Below are 20,596 nucleotides of genomic sequence, written 5' to 3' on the forward strand. Positions count from 1 at the left end.
ATTTATGTGTATGTGTGTATGTGTATTGCCTGCATGGATATAAGGGCACCCATGTAGTGCAATGCCTGTAGCGGTCAGACAAGGGCATTGGATCCCCTGGAACTGGAGTTACAGATGGTTGTTAGCCACTATGTGAGTGCTGGGAATCAAATCTGGGTCCTCTGAAAGAGCAGCCAGTGCTCTTAACCACTGAGCCAGCTCTCCAGACCCTGATTTTGATTTTTTTTAATAGATTTTATTTTTTAATGCTTCTTATTGGACTTATTAATACTATTTAGTAAATACTTTTATTAAAAAGCTGACAGTTCAACATAATCCATTCTAGGGTCAAGAATCTATGACTTGTTGGTTCTACATCAGAATGACAAATTTTCTAAGCACGTACTTTGTGATAATAAAAAATTTAATTATGTATATATAAAAAGTTGACAACTACAAAATGAGAAAGACTGCACAATTAAAACCAAACAAAAACCCTAAAAACAGGGAGCTGTTAATAGATAAAAGAAGTTATCAGTAGCTTACTACTTCTACTTATTCAAAGTGAATATCTTCTGTAAGTTTTCTGCCATAAGTACATATATTGCAATGATCATTCAGGAAAACAATTAACATGAGACTGAACTTCAGTTTTCCAGGACCACTTGTTCATATCAAGCATAAAATGAAAAAGAGTATAAAAGAAAGCATTACTAGATCAAAGAGCTTAGCTATGAGTTGGAGGAAGGACAAACAAGTGCTTGGCATGCGCACTACCAATCTTCCCTGCAGAACCTGTCCAGGCACAGCTAATCCCAGCTTGTCCCACTGCACCCAGACAGCGCCTCATCACCCTTAACACAGCATGCCAACTAGCCTCTTCCAAATTGAAAGAGAACTTATTAGCCAGCCCTGAGTGGGACTTATATTAGATTTCTGTACAACAGAAGGTGAACTAATTGCCTAGACTGTCCATGTTTGTTATACTACATGCCAAATGACTCTTGATTTAAAAACAACATTTAGCAAATTTGGAACATGCACATAAATGCACTTCTAATATACCAAGTGTGATAGTACATATTTTACATGCCTTCTATCTCCTAATCCTCAATACATCAGGCACTAAGATTATTACTGCTTTCAAAGAGCACCTTCAAGAATTTAAATAGTTCCTCAAAAGATGCCCAGGAAATATGTAGTAGTTCTGTCTAGCTCTCATTCTAGAAACGGTGCTCTTAGATGCTGTGATGAACAATCTTGCCCTTCCATCATTGATTCAAATTGCCCATATTATAAAGTGACTGAGGGTTTGGGGGTTTAGCCTAGTGGTAGAGTGCTTTCCTAGCAAGTGCAGGGCCCTGGGTCTGGTCCTCAGCTCTGGGGCGGGGGTGGGGGGGTGGAGGGGGTGGACAAGGCAACTATAAAATGACTGAGAGAATTTTGAGACTCCCTTTGTCCTGGTGTCTCTTGACTCTAACACAGCTAATCACTACTGTGAAAATCCCCTAAGTTATCAATGCCATAACATTTGAACCATTGTCCATGGTCCCAACAGGAAACCACTAATATTCAATTTAAATTTATAAAACATTCTTGTATAAACTTAAAAGAATGCCTTCACCTAGGTGATAAACCTTTAGGAAGGATGTCATGCAGGAGAGCTGCACAGAAAAGATCCTGTCTTTGCAGTAGCGGAGGCTACCAGCAAGGAAGCAAAACAGGGTGACTGGAATTTGCCTGTACACCTTAGACTTTTCCATGTAACAAAACACAAAAACAGCAACATGCTCACATCATTAAATTTTGAAACTAAAAAATAAGTTTGAACAGAAAAGCATACATTGTATTAATATATTAATGTATCTTTTCACGTTACCTCTGTTTGCATTACCATATTCTAGGAAGGTGTAGTCCTTCATTTCCTGTTGCTGTGAAAAAATACCATGACCATAGGCAATTTAAGGCAGAGTTTATTCTGGCTTAGGTTCCAGAGGTCTAGATGTCATAGTGGCAGGGAAGGCATGGCTGCGGGAGCAGGAAGTTGAGAGATCACATCTCAACTGTGAGTGATCACACACAGGAAGCAGAGGGAGCAAGCAGGAAGTGGGGCAAGACTACAAACCCTCAATGCCCATCCCAATGACATGCTTCTTCCAGCAAGGCTGAACCTCCTAAAGGTCCATAACCTTTTCCACACAACATCACCAACTGGGAACCAAGTGCTCAAATACAAGAGCCTATAGGAGGTATTTCTCATTCAAACCACCACAGGTACTATAACTCAGTCTAAATCAAACACAAACCACAAGTAATTAGTAAAATGCCCCCCAGATAACCTTAGTTAAACTAAATAAGCTTGTACTTTGAGCCTTCAGAACTGTGAGGAAATAGATTTGTTTAAGTCATCTAGCCTTTCCTTCCACTGTGGCAGGTCTGGAATACTCACACACCTCCCCACAGAAAGAGAAACAGTCCTGTTTAGCTACCCCTTAGGACAGCATCTGACTCTCTCCCATGCTCTGGGTCTGTCAAGGGCCTGCCTTACTCAGAGATGACAGCTGGAATAAAACTGAGACAGAAAGGAGGTAAAGAAGCCCAGACTTGGTGGTAAACTTGGTGACCCAAGTCCTGCTAAATGACTGTGGCTCCATTCCCCTCCTGGATCTGCAGGGACTGATGGAACTGGGAGGTGAGGTCTGGAGTGACATGGGTCCAATAGTCACAAGTCCGAAAGCCAGCACACCTTCCCCCCTGTCTTTCTTGGGTAACTGCTTAAGCTTCCTAGATGTCCCCTCCTTTGGTTCTATTATTATGCTATTTTATCCTGGGCTGGTTCACCTTGGGAAAGTGTCTAAGTGTTAAGAATGTTTTAGATATATGAGATTTGGGGAGAAGAAAGCGACCCACATTCCACCCCATTAGAACACTTCACTGAAGGTGCATGCAATGAAAAGCCCCCCAGCCCCCACCTGGGAACAGCTTCCTGGTATGGTTTGACTTCTGCAAAGCTGTGATTAATGGGATCTTGTTCCTGCTGCCTGTATAGCCTGAGAGGCTCAAATGGCCTTGTCTCCCCTTGTTCCAGTCCCTGGACCCCTTGAGTAGCCCTCTGAGCAAAGGGTTGCCTTACTCTCCACTTTTTAAAAATTTTTTTATTTAATCATTTTTCTTCCACTTGAGTGACAGAGAAGCTAGAGACAAGATCAATCTTCAAATCACAGACTCCAGTTACCTTCACATAAAGTTCCTACTGGGCGGTCTGGTATCCTCCCTGCCAGAGTATTGCTCAAAGGCGCCAAAGGACCTCTTAGGTTCTCAATAGTGCCTGGATCTGACAAAGGTGATGCTTAAAGAAAACTAACTCCACATATCCACACCCCCATTGCTAGAACATTCTAAAGATGTCCAAACATAACCTGCCTTTAAGCCAACTGCCAAGAATTATTTTGGTTATACTCTTAAGTTAAACCTGTTAATCAACTAACTCAACTTTCTCAAAGAAAAAGTGGGGAGGGGAGTAGAGAAAACAAGTAGTAATTCTATAGAACCACTTCTTCCTATTCTAGTTATAGCAGGGGTCAAAGTCCTCCCTTCACTTCTTCTGAGTTCTGGATTGGGGTATCTCTGTATGGGCTCTGCTATCAACTCAAGGTAGTGGGAAGAAGCTGAATAGCCGTGGTATGCTAAAATATCAACAATAGGCCCCACGAAGATACACATTCCTGGCGACACTGAGGCACACTCAGTGTGATGCTTGAGCTACAATTGCTCAGTCAGATGGCCTAGATGCAAGCACAGCTCAGGCAGATATAAAATGTGTGACCAGGCAACTAACAACTCCACAGTGGCTCAGTTTCTTCATCACATGGCAAGTATGCCGTGCCAGCGCTTATGCCATTTGGTTAATGAGCATTCAAATGAGTTGTAAGGTGTTGGTCATGGCCTGGCACATGCTATGTTAAGAGGCTCTGCTGTTGCTACCACTACTGTTCAGACCTGTGCATCCCTACACTTGATTCCTGTATTTCATCAGGGGCTGGTTTCCCTGCCCATGAACAGGTTCTCTTTTCCAATCACCAATATTAAACCATGGTCAGGCTGACTTTGAGAAGCAAGACTTCCACATTAAATTTGAGATGAATAAACAAAAGAAACTCAATGTGGAAAAAGGGTGGACATGAAGCTATGGGAAAGAGAGGAAACAATTCAGGTGGATTGCTTAACACCAACAACCAAGGCTCTATCCTTAATAATCTGAGCCTTTCTCTTGTAATTTTAGGTTTTAAAATGTGAATAAATTCTCACCTGGCATGATGGCACACCTTTAATCCTAGCACCATGGAGGCAGAGGCAGGTGGATCTCTGTTTGTCTGAGATAGCCTGGTCTACATAGTGAGTTCCAGGCCAACTGATGTTACATAATGAGACCCTGTCTCAAAAATAAATAAGCCAGGAGTGGTGGTGTACGCCTTTAATCCCAGCACTCCAGAGGCAGAGAGGCAGGTGCATCTCTATGAGACTGACTCCAGCCTGGTTGACATAGCAAGCTCGGGGCGGGGGGTGGGGGGGGGGGGCGGGGGGGGGAGGTACATGGAGACACTGTCTCAAAAAACAAAATTAATAAATTAATTAAATTATGAATAGCTCACAATTCTTTTACATCCTCAGCTCCATGCCCTTTTAAATGTACTTCCTAGCTCTGTCCATTGAATATGCCTAATGTGACATTCCCATGAAACCTGCCTAGCATACTGATCTGGAGTTCTTGATGCAGTCTCCAATAACAGGAACTCTTAGAACTCTAAATATAAGGATTCTCAAAGAAACAAGTGATTTCAGAAGTGGGACCGGAAAAGTAGATTTTGATCCAGGGGTTGTAGGGGAAAGAGTAAACAAAAAACTGTTCATTGCAGGGGTTCAATTCAAAACACAGGCAGGGAGTAAAACAATAATAATGATCATAATTGGGTATAACATTTTAAATAACTGAAAGTAATAAACCCATAGTGATGCTCAGAAAAAAAGAAAAATTCATTATAGTTCAATTACAGAAGAAATGAAAGAATTATAAAATCCCCATTTTGCGACTCTCATAGAGTGGGCCACTCAGGTGGGGGTGAAGAAGTTTAGTGGGTGATTTGAAAAGTTGTTGGGAAACAACATACCTGCACTTTGCCAAGTGTCACCCCACATATTCTTAACTATGCCAAGGTAAAATGTGTTGTGCAGTGGCAGATGAAGTGGCCATCAGGACAGCAGCGATCACCCTGTGCAGGCAGGACCCGGCCATACCAAGTTCACAGCATCATCTGGGCAGTTGTTTTATCAAAATGTTTAACCTGTGTACAGTCCTGCCTCTTTTCCAATTGACAGAAAATACACAGCACAGAAGAGTAAGGAAATGGGTCCTGAGGAAACAGTCAAGCAATCCATAACATGGCACATCCTCTAACACAATTAGTCTAGATTTGCCCCCAAAAAAGTGGGGGGTCTTTTAGAGGTTAAGAGAGAAAAAGAGGCATGAAAACCCACAGAATGCATGGACCTTATTTGCATTCTGGTGTAGAAAAAAATGTAAGACTTTTTTAGAAAGTAGAGAGAATTAAAAGTACACTAGGTATTAGCTGATTAAAACCAAAATTACTGAATTTTCACAGATGAACTACTGCATAATGTAATCTAGGAAAATGTCCCTATTCCTAGGAGATGCATTCTGAAGTATCTGGGGTGCAATGCTACAAATAAAATGAGAGCAAGAAAGAGAGAGGGACAGGGAGGAGAGGAGCAGCTACGGCAACATGCCCTGTGCCCGCACAGCATCCAGGCATGAAGCACTCTCCTTGTCAGTAACTGCTCTGCAGTGCCCTATTATGTGTTTTCCCATTCAAGGGTACTTTGTCCAGCACCCCTAGGCTCCAGTCCAGGGACCAGGTGTGGGCACTGGCTTTGCTGTCTGAGAGCAGAAGAACATCTGCTCCACATTCTGGCACTGGGTCTTTACAGAGGCTCAGCCAGTGCAGCCAATCAGGGAGAACGCCGCCGTTCCATACCCTGAATTCCTTATTTCCTGTGGGCAACAGGGTAGAAAGGGAGGCGTGAATTATGACTGTTCCCAGCCAGGTTTAAGTCACAAGCTCTTCCAGCTGCCTTCACAGGGTGATTATTAACCCCACAAAATACAAGTCCATCTGGCCTGGGCCTCCATTCTGACAAGAAAAACCCCAAATAATTTAAACAATAACCATAGTTCTTGAGGTCTTATGTGCCAGACACCAAATGCCTTACAAGTATCTATGGACTCCCATGTTGGATTAGTCATTGGCATTAAACATTGTCATTAAGCACTACTATTAAGAACTGCATGAAACACTCATGTTAAAGGCAAACATTAGTAACTTATAATTCACATTCAGAAGTCTAAGTCATCTTTACTTGAAAATTAGAGGAAGAAAGGGATGTTCACAAAGTCTCTCCTAAGAAACCATTAATGGAGAGTCCCCCGCCCCTCAATTCCTGTGAGTAGGCATCCACAGCCATTTATCAGGAGAAAGAATATACTTCAGTAGAAACCACAAGCTTGCTTCCTGACATGGCCTTGGTCTACACCATAATCAAAGGAGAGCAGGAAAGACATATGACCTCATCAAGTCCTGGCTCTCAGGGCATCCCAAGCCGCCTTGTTGACCTGCTCACAGCTCTCTTTTCACACATTGCTGTCAGAAAATTCCAAAGACTCAACCAGATGTTCCCCCACTACAACATCACTGCAGACAGTTATTAAGGAGAGAAAAAAAATAAGCTTCCAACATCCCATGGGCATAGACTAGAGTGGGCTGAGGAGAACATCAAACAAGAACTCTTTGAAAGCAGCAAATGAATACTTGAACATGTGAGGTTTTTTTAAGGAAAAAAGAAAGATATTCAGATTTTGACTCTGGTTTCACACCATAATAATACAGAAAACAGTACTTGTCATTAATAAAATAGGAAGGCATCCCTGGAATATCACACAAAAATTAGAATGAATGAACTGTTAACTACAGGCAGTGGCATGGGTGAAACCTCACACAATGTAGACTGAAAGAAGGCAAGCATTAAAAAGTACATACCAAGGCTGGGGATACACCACAAGGTAGGCTGCTCACCTAGCATGAACAAGACTCCGCCTTCCATCACCAACACTGAAAACAAAGCAAAACACAAAATTTTAAATGACTATATTTATATAATGACTATATGTTTTTTAATTAAAATGGGGGCTAGGAGGATGGCTCATTTGGTTAAGCGCTTACCTTGCAAGCACAAGGACCTGAATTCGACCCCCAGTACTCATGTACAAATGCCAGGCATATGGCACACACTTGTAACCCCAGTGCTGGGAAAGTAGAGATAGAAGGATCCTTGGGGCTCACTGGCCAGACAACTGGCTCACCAATTAGGCCAAAGGCAAACCCTGTCTCAAAGGGGGGTAGAGAGCACTCCTGAGGATGATAACCCAAGTTGTCCTCTGGCCTCTGTAAACACAGGCACACATGCACCCCCAATACAAGCAAACACACACACACACACACACACACACACAAAGTAATGTATTTTAAAATAGGCATACAAAGTTTCAATCAAATCATAAAATAATGCTGATGGAATTCACACTGGGGGGACAGGTAGTGACTAGAAAGGGGCATGAGAGAAGGGACATGGGCATCCATCTTTTGATAAGGATACCTTTCAAACAGGTATGTTCAGGGAACTGTATTCTCATACATACCCTTTTCTATAAGCATGCTACACTTCGATAAAAGAATACTTAAAGATGTAAAAACAATTTTTAAGTCTTACAGCAAGAACTCACAGATTTCAGTTTTTCAAACAACCCTCAAAAATGGTGGTGTTACATAAAATCATCAACTTAAAGACAGGGAAGAGCTCAAGGCAATTTGGAGGCAACATCTAAGTCTATATGTAAAGTGAAATTAGACACAGTCCCAGCAACAGCTGACAAATAACTCTGCAGGCATTAGCAAGAATTGCTGGGGGGAAGTAATTACAAAGGCCTTTGATCTTCTATTATGTCTTCTATCTGGGATCTCAAAGAAGCCAGTAAACAAGCAAGGCCCAGAGTCCTTCATAAAGTCACCTGCAGCTTTGTCTGTTTACAGCACTAGGCAGATCTAGACACCTTTGTACACAGCCACTCAATTTGGGGAAGGTTACTAATGTCCCAAAGAAAAGCATCATGACTTACATCAAGCCTTCATACACATTTAACTTTGTCTACTGTTGGTAATCTGATACCAGTCAGAGGGCAAATGTACAAGTCAGTGTTTCCCAATGCATTATGGTGTTTACAGAAAGAAGAAAACCCGAGAGAACGGCACAGCCTGCCACCCCAGTCCTCCCAGTGCTATTCCATTCTATTTGATCTTCTTGCCAACTGTTAAGTACGTTGAATCACACTGTCATGGACACACACACACACACACACACACACACACACACACACACACACACACCACAAATCCAAATGTTCATTTCGAAGCCTTAACTCTCAGAATGTAACCTTATTTGAAAAGAAGTTCATTGCAGATATAACTAGGTAAAATGAGCTCATTCTGGAGGGTGGGCCTAATCTACCTGACTGGTGTCCTCTTTCGAAGGGTACATTTGGGTATAGACACACCCAAGGGAGATCATACCAAGTGAAGACTGGAGTTAGGTTTCTACAAACCAAGGAAATACCAGAAGCCAGAGAGGCCCGGGACAGGCGGGCAGGGCCTTGCTGACCCTGGCTTTCAGTCTAACCTAGTGACTGAGTCAGAGCATTTTTGTTGTGTTGGCCCCAGTTTGTTACTTTGCTATTAATACTGTGGCAGTTCTAGCAAACTAACACTTTCACAGTCCTTGCTGGCAGGCTAACCCTCAAAGCAGTGCTAGTCTTCAAGAGACTGAAAAAAAGCACAGAAAGGTAAAGTAAATTGCCTGAAATCACAAAGCCACAACCGAATTTAAAATTCAGGAATGAATCGAGAAGACTGTGTTGGTAAAAGTTGTAAGAGGTAAAGCATAAAAGAAATGAGCAACTCCCCTTGCCTGAGGCCTCCCAGTCCTCCTCTGAAAAGCTTAAGAGTCTTCCTTAAAGTGAATGGTGGGACAAAAGCACCTCCCTGAAGGCGCCTCTAACCCCACAAATCTAAATACCACCATACAACTTCCCCTGTGGGCTGGTAATTCCCACTGTGGGAATGAATTACTTTTCAAATACCTGAATCTGCTAAAAAAGAAAGTAGTTTCTGAAAATGAGGCAAGGGGAAAGGAGAGAATGTGAATAGAAATGGATTTTAATAAGTAATGAGGATTCAAGGCAGCCTGGTAGCTCAGAACCACTTGAGCTTCAATGCAAAGTGAATCCATATTGTCTTCCAAAAACATCAGTCCAGCAAAAACCCTGTACAATGAAATCCACTTCAAATGCAGCCACAGAAAATAAAAATGAGCCTCCAAAAGCAATCAGCATTAGGTGGCCTGATTATAATTTGAACTCTGCTACATGCCCACTATGTAATGCCCAAATTTCATTAAACATCAGTAATATCTAGATTGAATTTAGTATTAGCTGAAATGAATCAAATTCTATGAAATGGAAATCCATTCATTTAAGAAATATTAATTGAATGTCTGTACATGTTAGATACTAAAAGGTTGACCAGTGGGGAACAAATACTAACTCTGCCCGCACAGACCTGAGAGCTTAACTCAGACTGTAGTTCAGAGGTAACTCCACACCTGCTGCGGTGGCATATACCTGTAATCTTAGCACTGGGGAGGCTAAGGCAGGAAGATGAAAATTCAAGGCTAGCCTGGGCTGCATAGTGAGACACTGGCTCAAAAGTCAGACAAACAAAGAAGTAGATAAACCATGGTAACATGCACTGGTCTTTAAAGGTTAAACTCAGCGACAATGGTCTTGGACATTTCCATTTATTCTTCCAGGGTTCTGAAATCAGCCACACCTCTATGACTATCTTTGAAATGAGCACCCTGCGCTGGGCTTTGGGCTCACCTAAATGCCCTGTGTGGAAAGACTGCCCTCTTTGTGCTATGTGGCAAACACAGAAGCAAATAAGGTTCCTCTAGAGAAAGCCAGGGTTTAATCCTCAGAAAGCCAGGTGACTTCAAGAGAGTACACATTATCCCAGCTGACAGCCACTTTTCAAGCCACTAGTTTACAGAAAGAGATTATGCCCTCTAAATCCTCACAGATGATACAGGCAAAACACTTTCTGAATGAGGAAGGAAGCACAAGTCAATCCAAGTGTTGATTCCATTATGGAAGGACACACGGGGACCTCTGTCTGGGAGTATGGCACCTTCCTGCAGCAGGCAGGGATGCCAGGTAACAACAATCCCTCCACCACTACAGATCGGATACCCTCAGTCCAGATGCCCTCAGCCCAAGCACCTTCAGCTGGCCTGTCATGAGGCACTATGACCTGACATTATCAGTTTACCAGGCAAATAATGCCGACTGTCATATTCCTCATGTGAATTCTAAGAACCCAGCAGCACAGAAGTAGCATCTTCAACAGGTCTATCCCTCAGGAAGCAGCGGCAGATCTCAGTCCAAAGCCACACCATCACGACCTGCTGCCATTCCAACATACCTTCTTTCTTGGTGACACCAGATCACCTTCAGCTTAATGACAAATTGGAAGAACAGGTGCCAGTGTGTCTAGCCAATGTGAGAACTTCGGTGGTCACATTATTAAATTTGAAATTTGCCCATTAAAAAGATGCCAGGTGCTTCCCAGGAAAGGGACCACATAGTGGTTAATGGTGTGGAGTTTCACTGTGGACCAAAATGGGGCAATGAAGCCAGGCATGGAGGCATGCACCAGAAGTCCCAGCCGTGCAGGAGCCTGAAACGGGGAACTCACCTGAGTTTAGGTCAGCCTGGGCAACACATCAAGATCCCATCTCAAAGTAAAGTGGCAAGAGCAATATGACCACAGCCATTCATGTGGTCACTTGCTTTAAGTAACAGACTGCATGAAAAAGAGGGGATGCAGACCTTCAAAGCCATTTATTTTCTTCAAATTATTTTAAAAATGGATTGGGGAGGAAAAAAAAAAAAAAAAAAACCTCCTTCTACAAGCCATACTGTCTTTAAGAAAAATCAAGATATAATTGGGATATGTGCCTTCAATCCCAGCATTTGAGAAGCTGAGGCAACAGAATTGTGAGTTTGAAGCCAGTCTGGATGACATAGCAAAACTCTGGGTGAGTGGTAAATATCAAAATATTAAAAAAAAATTCTAAGTACAAAGAGAACATATTTTCAGAGTGTATTAGTTACTTTTCTGTTGCTGTGATAAAATACTATGACCAAGGTAACTTATACAAGGAAGAGTTCATTTGGGCTTCAGCTCCAGAGGGAGAGTCTGTAATGGTAGGAGAGGCAAGGCGGGAGGCAGCTGGAGCAGAAGGCTGAGCACTCACATCTCCAAACACACGCAGGAAGTAGAGAAACTGGAATTGGAAGGAGGCCACGAATGCTCTTAGCCTGCCTGCAGTGACATACTTCCTTCAGCAAGGACAGCCCTCCTAAAGGTTCCATGCCCCTCCCCAGAGAGTGCCATCAACTGACCAAGTGTTCAAATTCTTGAGCCTTGGGCTGGAGAGATAGTTCAGCAGTTAAAAGCACTGACTGTTCTTGCAGAGGACCCAGGTTCAAAGCCCAGCACCCACATGGTGGCTAATAATCATCTGTAACTTCAGTTCTAGGGGATCTGGTGCCCTCTTCTGACCTTCACAGGCATTGCACAACACAAATGCACTTATACACATGCAGGAAATATGCTCATACACACAAAAAATTAAAATAATGGGGCTGGAGAGATGACTAAGCGATTAAGAACGCTAGATGCTCTTGCAGAGGACCCAGGTTAGAGTCCTAGGACTCACATGGTGACTATCATCTGTAACTCCAGTTCCAGGGAAATCCAATGTTCTCTTCTGACCTCTTCGGGCATTGCATGACATGGGTGCACTTACATACATGCAGGCAATATACTCATACACATAAAATAAAAATAATAAAAAATAAAGATAGGGCTTGAGAGTTGGCTCAGCACTGAAGAGCACTGACTGCTCTTGCAAAGGATCCGGTTTCAATTGCCAGCACCCACGTACAGCTAACAACCATCCTAACTCCAGTTCCAGGGGATCCAATGCCCTCTTCTGACCTCTGTGGGCATTGCAGGGCACAGGTGAGCTTACGCACATGCAAGCAATACACTCATACACATAAAGTTAAAATTAATTTTAAGATTAAAATTAATAAATAATAAAATACTCAAATTCTTGAGCCTATGGGGGACACTTCTCATTCAAACTACCACACAGAGTAAACATTATATCCAGGTAGCTGTCAGCTATGGAGAGAAACCAAAGCCAGGAAGCCTCGCTTCTCTCTAGAGCTTTGTGTAAAGACACACCCCAAGCTGGATCTTTTACAAGTGACTACCTGTGGCATTTTACAAGGCATTGGCCACTGAGCCATCCATGGCCAGCACATTGGTAGTCTGGCTACAGCCAGAGGCATGATTGGTCATAACCGAAGATTACAAGCATGGCAACACATACTGGGTTGGGGCTGAAGGATGCAATTTGTGCACACTCTGGATTAGCAATGGTTCACTCCATCCACCAACTTTGCTCCTCTTTTCCCCTCCCTACAGAACCAACTCCAGTCCCAGCACACCTTCACCAGGACATATACAGCTAGAGAATTTACCAAAATACCATGACCATCATTAATGAAAATATTCATGGTAGTACCCACCATTGAATAAAGACAACCATTTTTTAAATCCATTTTCAACTCCTGGTATGTTTTCTTATTGATTGATTCACTTTCTCTACTTTTTAAGGTAATATATCTTCATTATAGCTTATTATTAGATCCAGAATGCTTTTCAAAATCTTCTTACATACAGACAACCACTGCTAACATTTCCTTCCTGTGTTTTTCCATACAATACAATTTTTTAAATAAAAAAATTTTATTTGAAAAAAAATTGTATTTACTTAGAAACATTCAGAATATCAACAAAACAGCTGCAATTTTTTTTTTTTTGCAATTACAGAGCGGTATTCAGTTAAAAGAACATATAAGCTGCATCAGAGACAATGAAGATGAAAAGAACTACCGTCCCCATATATAACTAATTTGTTCTGTGCATCAACAAGAACCTGCTTTAAATTTCCATACCAATTTACAACCCCCAGACTGTACCAGGCAAGGTTAGTGGCTATGAAAATACCACCAGGACAGGCCTATCTAAAGACACATTCGGTAGTGTGTTGACTATACAAAAAAAGACGCAAATCTTACACAGCCTTACATTTCAATTTTTTTCTTTAAAAGGAGTGAGTTGTGTACAGGGGGGTTAAATGATTTATAGACAAGGGAAAAAAACTGTGCTAGAACATTCATCATCACCCTCATCTTGTTCATCTTCGTCTTCTTCATCCTCCCCCTCTTCCTTTTCTGGCTCTTTCCAGCCTTGACAACCCCCTTTTTTGCAGCACCAGGTTTTCCTTTAGCTCTGTAGGCAGCAATATCCTTTTCGTATTTCTCCTTCAGCTTGGCGGCCTTCTTCTCGTAAGGCTTCTTGTCATCTGCAGCAGTGTTGGTCCACATCTCTCCCAGTTTCCTTGCAACATCACCAACAAATAAGCCGGGATGCTCTCCTTTGATTTGGGGGCGATACTCAGAACAGAACAAGAAGAAAGACGAAGGAGGCCTCTCAGATGAGTTGGGGTCTTTGACCTTCTTTTCTGGTTCCCCTTCGGGAGGGACAGAGGTTTTCATTTCTCTTTCACAACAAGCCTTGTCCGCCCTTGCCTGTCTTCAAATGTCCCTTTTTCTTGAGCAGACATGGTCTTCCACCTCTCTGAGCACTTCTTGGAAAACTCTGAGAAGCTGACAGAAGCATCAGGATGCTTCTTCTTGTGCTTCTCCAGGCAAATTTGCACAAAGAATGCCTATGATGACATTTTGCCTCTCGGCCTCTTAGGATCTCCTCTGCCCATGTTTCATTGTTTTTCCTCAGTGATGCACAGAGTCACCCAGTGCCCATCCAATTCTCACTTGCCCCAGCACTGTCTCTATGGAGCTCAATTTTTATTCTGCATCATACTTATTATTGTTTTAGGTATAAAACAGTCCATTGTATGACTGTACCAGAATTTACTTATCCATTCTTCTTATTATTATAGTTTATTATCTAAACTCACTTTCAGTTTTTCTTTATTATAAACTACATAAGGAATGTGTTCTTTAAAGAACACATATATGTCAAATCTTCTATATGTCAAGCATTCCCTTGAAAACAGATTTCTAGAGTTAAAATTACTCTGGGTATAACTGTTCACATAGACAAATTATTTTAAAGCTTTTAATAATACACTGTCAAAGAGTTCTCATTCATTTTGGTCTTAAATCCTGACATTTCATTTTGTCATATAGAAAAGCTATTTTGCACGCCCTCCCCCCCACACACACACATCTTGGGTTCTTTTCCAGGGCCTTGCTCATGCTTAGGCTGGCCTGGCTCCCCTCAGCTTCCTGTCTGAGAGGCAAGCTTACACAGTCTCACTGCTTTATATTTGTTTTCGCTTCTGTTTATTTTTCGTCACCCACCAAACCAGCCCTGACACACTCAGAAAAGTGTTCTGTTAACATTACTTTTTAAATTATGTCAATTGGGGGCTGGAGAGATGGCTCAGTGGTTAAGAGTACTCTTGCAGAAGACCTGGTTTCAATTCCCATTATCCACATGGCAGCTAAAAACTATCTGTAACTCCAGCTCCAAGGGAATCTGATGCCCTCATCTGACCTCTGTGGGCACTGTATGACATGGGTGTACTTACATACATGCAGGCAATACACTCATACACATAAAATAAAAATAATAAATAAAGCCGGTCATGGTGATCCACGCCTGTAGTCTTAGCACTTAGGAGATAGAGGCAGGTGGATCTCTGTGAGTTCAAGGCCAGCCTGGTCTACATAGTGAGTTCCAGGGCATCTGGGGCCACAGGGAGACCCTGCTTCAAAAAGACAAAATAATAATAATAATAATAATAATAATAATAAATAAAATTTTAAAAATTCTTAAGTAATAAATTGTCAATTATATGTTTATCTCACCTGCTTTTTGGAATACAAGAATTTTAGTGATTAAAGACATTCACTGTTTAACTATCTACGCCCCCCCCCAATACCTACTATAATCCTATGGTCAACTTTCTAGCTTCTGTTTTTGTGGGAGTTGTTTTGTTTTGTTTTAGAATGATCTATAAGTTCCTGGTCAAACTAAAGTCATATTAAAAATTTCCCCAGAAGTCTATGTGAAAATTCCTTCTACCAGAGGAGTGTTCAGTCATTTCTTCCCTCCAGACCTTCATTTATCCAAAACAAACACGTTTCTTTTCTTTCCACAAGAAGTTTGGCACCTTTGGAGGGGTGGGGTTCTTTGATATGTAGCTCAGGCTGGCCTCTATCTCTCAATCCTCCTGGCTCAGTCTCCCCTCCAGAGTGCTGGGATTACTTACAAGTATGCTCCATCACATTCAGTCTTTGAGAACTTTTAGAGAGTTTAAAATAATGGTTTACTGGCTGTCCACTTTTCCCCTGCTTCTCTTTATTTAATTCTGTTGCACTAACAGACTTAATTCAAACATACAAGTCTAAATAATTGTTCAGTGAAGTTCAATAAAATATACATACTACAAAACACAATGAAAAACCATACTATAAACATATACACTCTTCAAAATAGAAGCGGTCAAGGCAAACCCAACTGGCTGTTTCCACATTTTTCTATTAATATTTGTTTACTGCCTTCAGTCAATACCACACTGCCCCACGAGGAAGCAACAGCAATAGCCAAAGATTGAAGAATAATTTGCAAAAAGGAAGGGAAAGAGAGGAAGGTTTCTAAACTGAAACCAAGGCCAGGTGTAGTGGTGCGTACTTGTCATCCCAGCACTTAAGAAGCTGAGGTTCAGGCCAGCCTAGGCAGCGTAACCAAACCCTCTCTCAAAAAAAATAAATAAATAAAGTCAAATTAAAGGCATCATAAAGCACCTGATTCTGTGGTTCAAATTAAGAAAAGATCACCATTATTGGATTTTAGCCGTGAGAAGCCCAGGGATAAGGAATGGGAGCAGCAGATGGTCTCCTTCCAAGACCATCTTCCCCTTTCTTCACTCCAGGTAGACCTCCCAATACTCTGCATCCTGAAGCTAGCCTGTGAAAATGGCAGATACTGGGGCTACTCCAATGTCCACAGGCCTCTAAATTACCTGCTAACATATGACAAGCCAGTCTGATTCCTGAGGTCTGGGTGGGACCTGAGTTCTTGCCTAGTCCCCTACATAGGGAGCTTGGGACAATGCACTGCTACCCCCAAGGGCCAGCCTGATGGCAAGCATGTCCTCTGTGGCATCTAGGGATCTTGTAACTGTTGGATTTACAACTCAGTCTGAATACCCATGCCCCTAAGTGGTATTCTGCATATAACCAACATACATTCTTTTTTAAATATATATTTAACATGTATGAGTGTTTTGCTTGCATGTGTGTAAGTGCACCCATGTCATGCAATGCTCCTGGAGGCCAGAAGATGTTGGATCCCCTGGAACTGGAGTTCATGATTTTGTTAGCTGCCATGTGGATGATGGCAACAACCTGGGTCCTCTGCAAGAGCAGCCAGGTATCTTTAACCAACGAGCCATCTCTCCAGCCTCCAACATAACATTCGTATGTATACTTTTTTTTTTTTCAGTATTGATGACTGAACCCATGGCTTTGCAAATGCTCTACCACGGAGCTATCAATAAATCCCCAGGCCTTTCCTATCTTTTAATTTTGGTACAAGATTTCACTAAATTGCCCAGGCTGGCCTTGAACTCAATCTTTAGCCCTGGCAGGCCTTGAACTTGCAATTCTCCTGCCTTAGCTTCCCAAGTAGCTGGGGTTATAGGCCTGAGTCCCCTGGCCCAGCCTCCCATATACTTTAAATCATCTCTAGATTACTTATGATGCCTAATACAATGTGAGTGCTATGTAGACAGGCATGGTACTGCATTGTTAAGGGGATAATGACAAGAAGAAAGCCTATGGATACAATTTCCTTCAAATATGACCCACAGATGTAACTGTGGATGTAGAATTATAGATATGAAGAACCTTAAGATGAAAAAATATGTCCTTTTCTCCTTAAGATTATTAATACCAAGAGAACATAGCATGTTGTATATTAAACTATGTAAGAAACTGGTAACCCAGTTTTCCTTAAAGAAGAAAAATAGCCAAGTGGAGGAGGATGGATGGGAGGAAAGATTGTTCACCATATTCTTCTCAGCTTTTCAATGTTCAACCACATGAATGAATTAGCTATTCAGGAAGTAAATTGTATTTTAACATTTTAAAGCAGTTTCATAAGATATTCTGGAAGCTCGATAAATGTTAACTCAAATTAATCTGTTTCTCAGAAAGGTAGGTGTTAGGAACAGGGAGATCATCTACCTTACAGAGCCTAGTGCTTTTCTGAGGGACTGTTCCTTCATTGAGCTTGCTTCTAGGATCAGCTCATAGTAGACTGAAAAAGTCTGTATGCATACCTTCTAAGTCAGGTTCCTGTGGCTGGGAGCAGGGGAAACAGGAGGGAACATGCTACCTAAACTCTGCTCAGCAAGTCTGAGAATCCATTCTGTTTGGGCTATAATTGTGCTATTAATGGCATTAAAGTTGTGTTTTAGATCTACATAGAAGGAACTGCAACTAAAATCAGAAATCAAAAGGAGAGAGAGAGAGAGAGAGAGAGAGAGAGAGAGAGAGATCAGAGAGGTGACCTAACGGCTGACCCTTCTAGTAAATATTAGCTTCAATGTGTGCTAACTCAGGCCTGGCCCCAGCTGTGAGGTCAAAGGTCCCCAACCATAGGCACGTTCTTCTTCATATAACTTGGCCATGAGTTGGCTAAGTAAACACTCTGAGAACACCAGTTGCATTTGCAATTTCTTAATAATTCTTCTGTAAACCAGTAAACCTTATCTGGGTTCTGATCTTTTATCAAGACATCATGGAGCCAACAGAACCCCATGTACTGAGACTTCCTTCCCCAGACTGACTTGTACCCTCCTATATCTGGACCACTGTCACCAACCCCTGTCCTCTCCCTCTTTGCTGGCCTCTGCTCAGCTCTGAGAACATCAGCAGCCTGGGCTAACAGGACAGGATCAGAAACAGGCAAATCTGGGCTACAGGGAACCTGCAAGCCTCCCACTGCCCAAGGTGTCTTGACAACTGAGCATGTAAGTCTGCTGAAGTGCAGAAGCACGGCCCATCACACACCTGCAATTCATTGTTCATGAACACATGGCAGTAATAGGCACAAGATAACCAGCATCAGGTAAAGGAGGCCCCAGAAGCACACCATGAGTCTTCAACTCTTGCTCAGCACAGACCCCAAACAGCTGCAGGAACGCAGGAACAGCCCAGAAAAAACACCAACTCCTGAAAACATGCAGCTAAACTTGGCTAAGAGGGCAGCAAGAGCAAAGCAGATTAGAGGACCCAACAACCATGCGAGGGGGCTACAGATCCAGCCAGGTTACAGCTCCAGTGGGAACACAGCACCACATGGAAAACTAAAGAAGAAACTCAGGGGCACAGGTCATAGAAACACAGTGAGGGAAGAAGCAAGGGTGTGGATCAGCTGGCATGCCTGCTCCCTCTCAGGCTTGAGCTGCTTACCCACCTGCCAGCCGTTGACTGGGAGGCTGCCATCACATCTATACCCTATCAATGATGGGTCGGGAACTAAGACACTGAGCTGGGCCTGCCAGTAGAGAGAATGAGCTACAATGCACTGGGCTGGAAAAACAATTACAATGGCCAGCCAACCATTGTACTCACTCAAAAGATCTCAGACATCCCTCTTACTTTGCCATGATCACCACACTGAAAGCAACAGCAATGGCACACATTACCCCTGAAGATATCCATTTCCCAGTTTACTATCTTCCGGCCCCTATAGCCAATTGGCTGTTCCTTGAGCAAATTAGGTAAGTACCAATCCAGGGTCTCTGCACTTGCTGTTCTCTCTTCTAGAAGGTTCTTCCCATAGGCACCTTCACAGCACTTTCTCCTCCTACAATACCTACTCAAGTGTCTTGACCTTTCCTAACTGTGAATTCAATTTACAATTGCAAATTCCCTCCTTTACCATCCCAGCACTTTTCTCTTTTCCTGAACTGTTGTCGTAGCATGTATCACCATGTCATTCTCTATTTTTTACTTATGTGTTGGTTCACTGTCTCTATCAGAAGACATGTGCTGAGAGCCTAGAAAGGGCAAAATAACTTCAAAGAGAAAAAGATGTTGCAAGCAGAACAGTACTATTATTCTTGTCCCTCTTCCCATTACACAGCTATTTGCTTCCCAACTTTGACCATCTATTGAGACCTTTTTCCTTCCTATTTCCCTATTTCCTTGGTCTCTGCTTTCTCCAGATCCTCATAATATTATCTACTCCACAAAGAACTTCATACCAACATTAATACCCATCTTGCTGGGCTTCTAAAATAATCCGTGCTCAGAAAAGCACTAGGCCAGTGGCTCAGCCCTTCTTACATGCCATGATCAACAAATCACATCCACTGCGATTATTTGGTATATGTACTTTTAGTATTTTATTATTACATAGATTGATTCAAGCCTTATTTCTACAGCTAGATTGCAAGCAAACTGAGGGCAAGGATCTTAACCTGTATTTTGGAATCTCCCAGGGTACTTAGTATGATTTTTTTCTAAATACAGAGTTTAACTGTTTGAAACAAAAATTTCACCTTTGTAAGATCGATTTGAAAAACCCTCATAAGCTCTATTTAAACAGTAATTCCCAGCATTTCCCCTTCTAAAACTGACCTAGTGTGCAAACATAGCAAATCCTTGAAAATGGCATTTATAATAGGAACTGTGCTACAGCACAAATACCAAAGCCAAAATACTGTATAAAAGATCAAACAAATATTGACTCAAAGAATTTTCCCCAAGGCAACTGTTATAGTCTTATCTTGAATAGAATGTTTGCACAGTTAATTAAGTATTGCTATGGACTCAGCAAAATTCTGAGCAGACCCTGCCAAGCCCAGTTTCACATCCCCACCATCTTATCATTATTTACAAAGCCATGCACAAGTCCCTCTCCTCCTGCCCCCTCACCTAGTGGTGGGACTAATGTTGGGTGTGGGATTCAATGATGATAAGTCAGACACTTTTATCCATGGACAAAGAAAAATGGAACCTTAGAGCCAGAGATTCCATTTGCCTATCCCACAGCAAATATGCTCTGTCATTACCCTCCCAGAAATCAATCAGGCTGCATCTGTTACTACCTGTTGGCTTCCTGGAACTGCATGAACGAGTAGAAATACATATATATAGAGAGAGGTTCTGGTTCATGAAATTCACTTCTAAGCCCCAAATCCTACTGAGAGCTCACTTCCCATTGCAGGGAAGCCTGCCAGAAGACAGGAGCCT

At 42.2% G+C, this 20,596-nt stretch overlaps 1 protein-coding gene and 1 pseudogene across 4 annotated transcripts in view; both read right to left on the minus strand.

Annotated features, from left to right (window-relative positions):
• The window catches only part of Lypd6b (LY6/PLAUR domain containing 6B), a 210,410-nt gene that overhangs the window by 156,629 nt on the left and 33,185 nt on the right, over positions 1–20,596 (minus strand). For all 4 annotated transcript variants that reach the window (XM_008825164.2, XM_008825165.2, XM_029559711.1 and 1 more), the window contains exon 2: positions 7,092–7,163. The gene's annotated coding sequence lies outside the window, so the exon portion shown is untranslated. The remainder of the gene's footprint in view (positions 1–7,091; positions 7,164–20,596) is intronic.
• Positions 13,416–14,076, minus strand: LOC103727323 (annotated as a pseudogene).

Source organism: Nannospalax galili, unplaced genomic scaffold (genome assembly GCF_000622305.1).
Source record: "Nannospalax galili isolate Female #2095 unplaced genomic scaffold, S.galili_v1.0 scaffold87, whole genome shotgun sequence".
Taxonomy (NCBI): Eukaryota; Metazoa; Chordata; class Mammalia; order Rodentia; family Spalacidae; genus Nannospalax; species Nannospalax galili.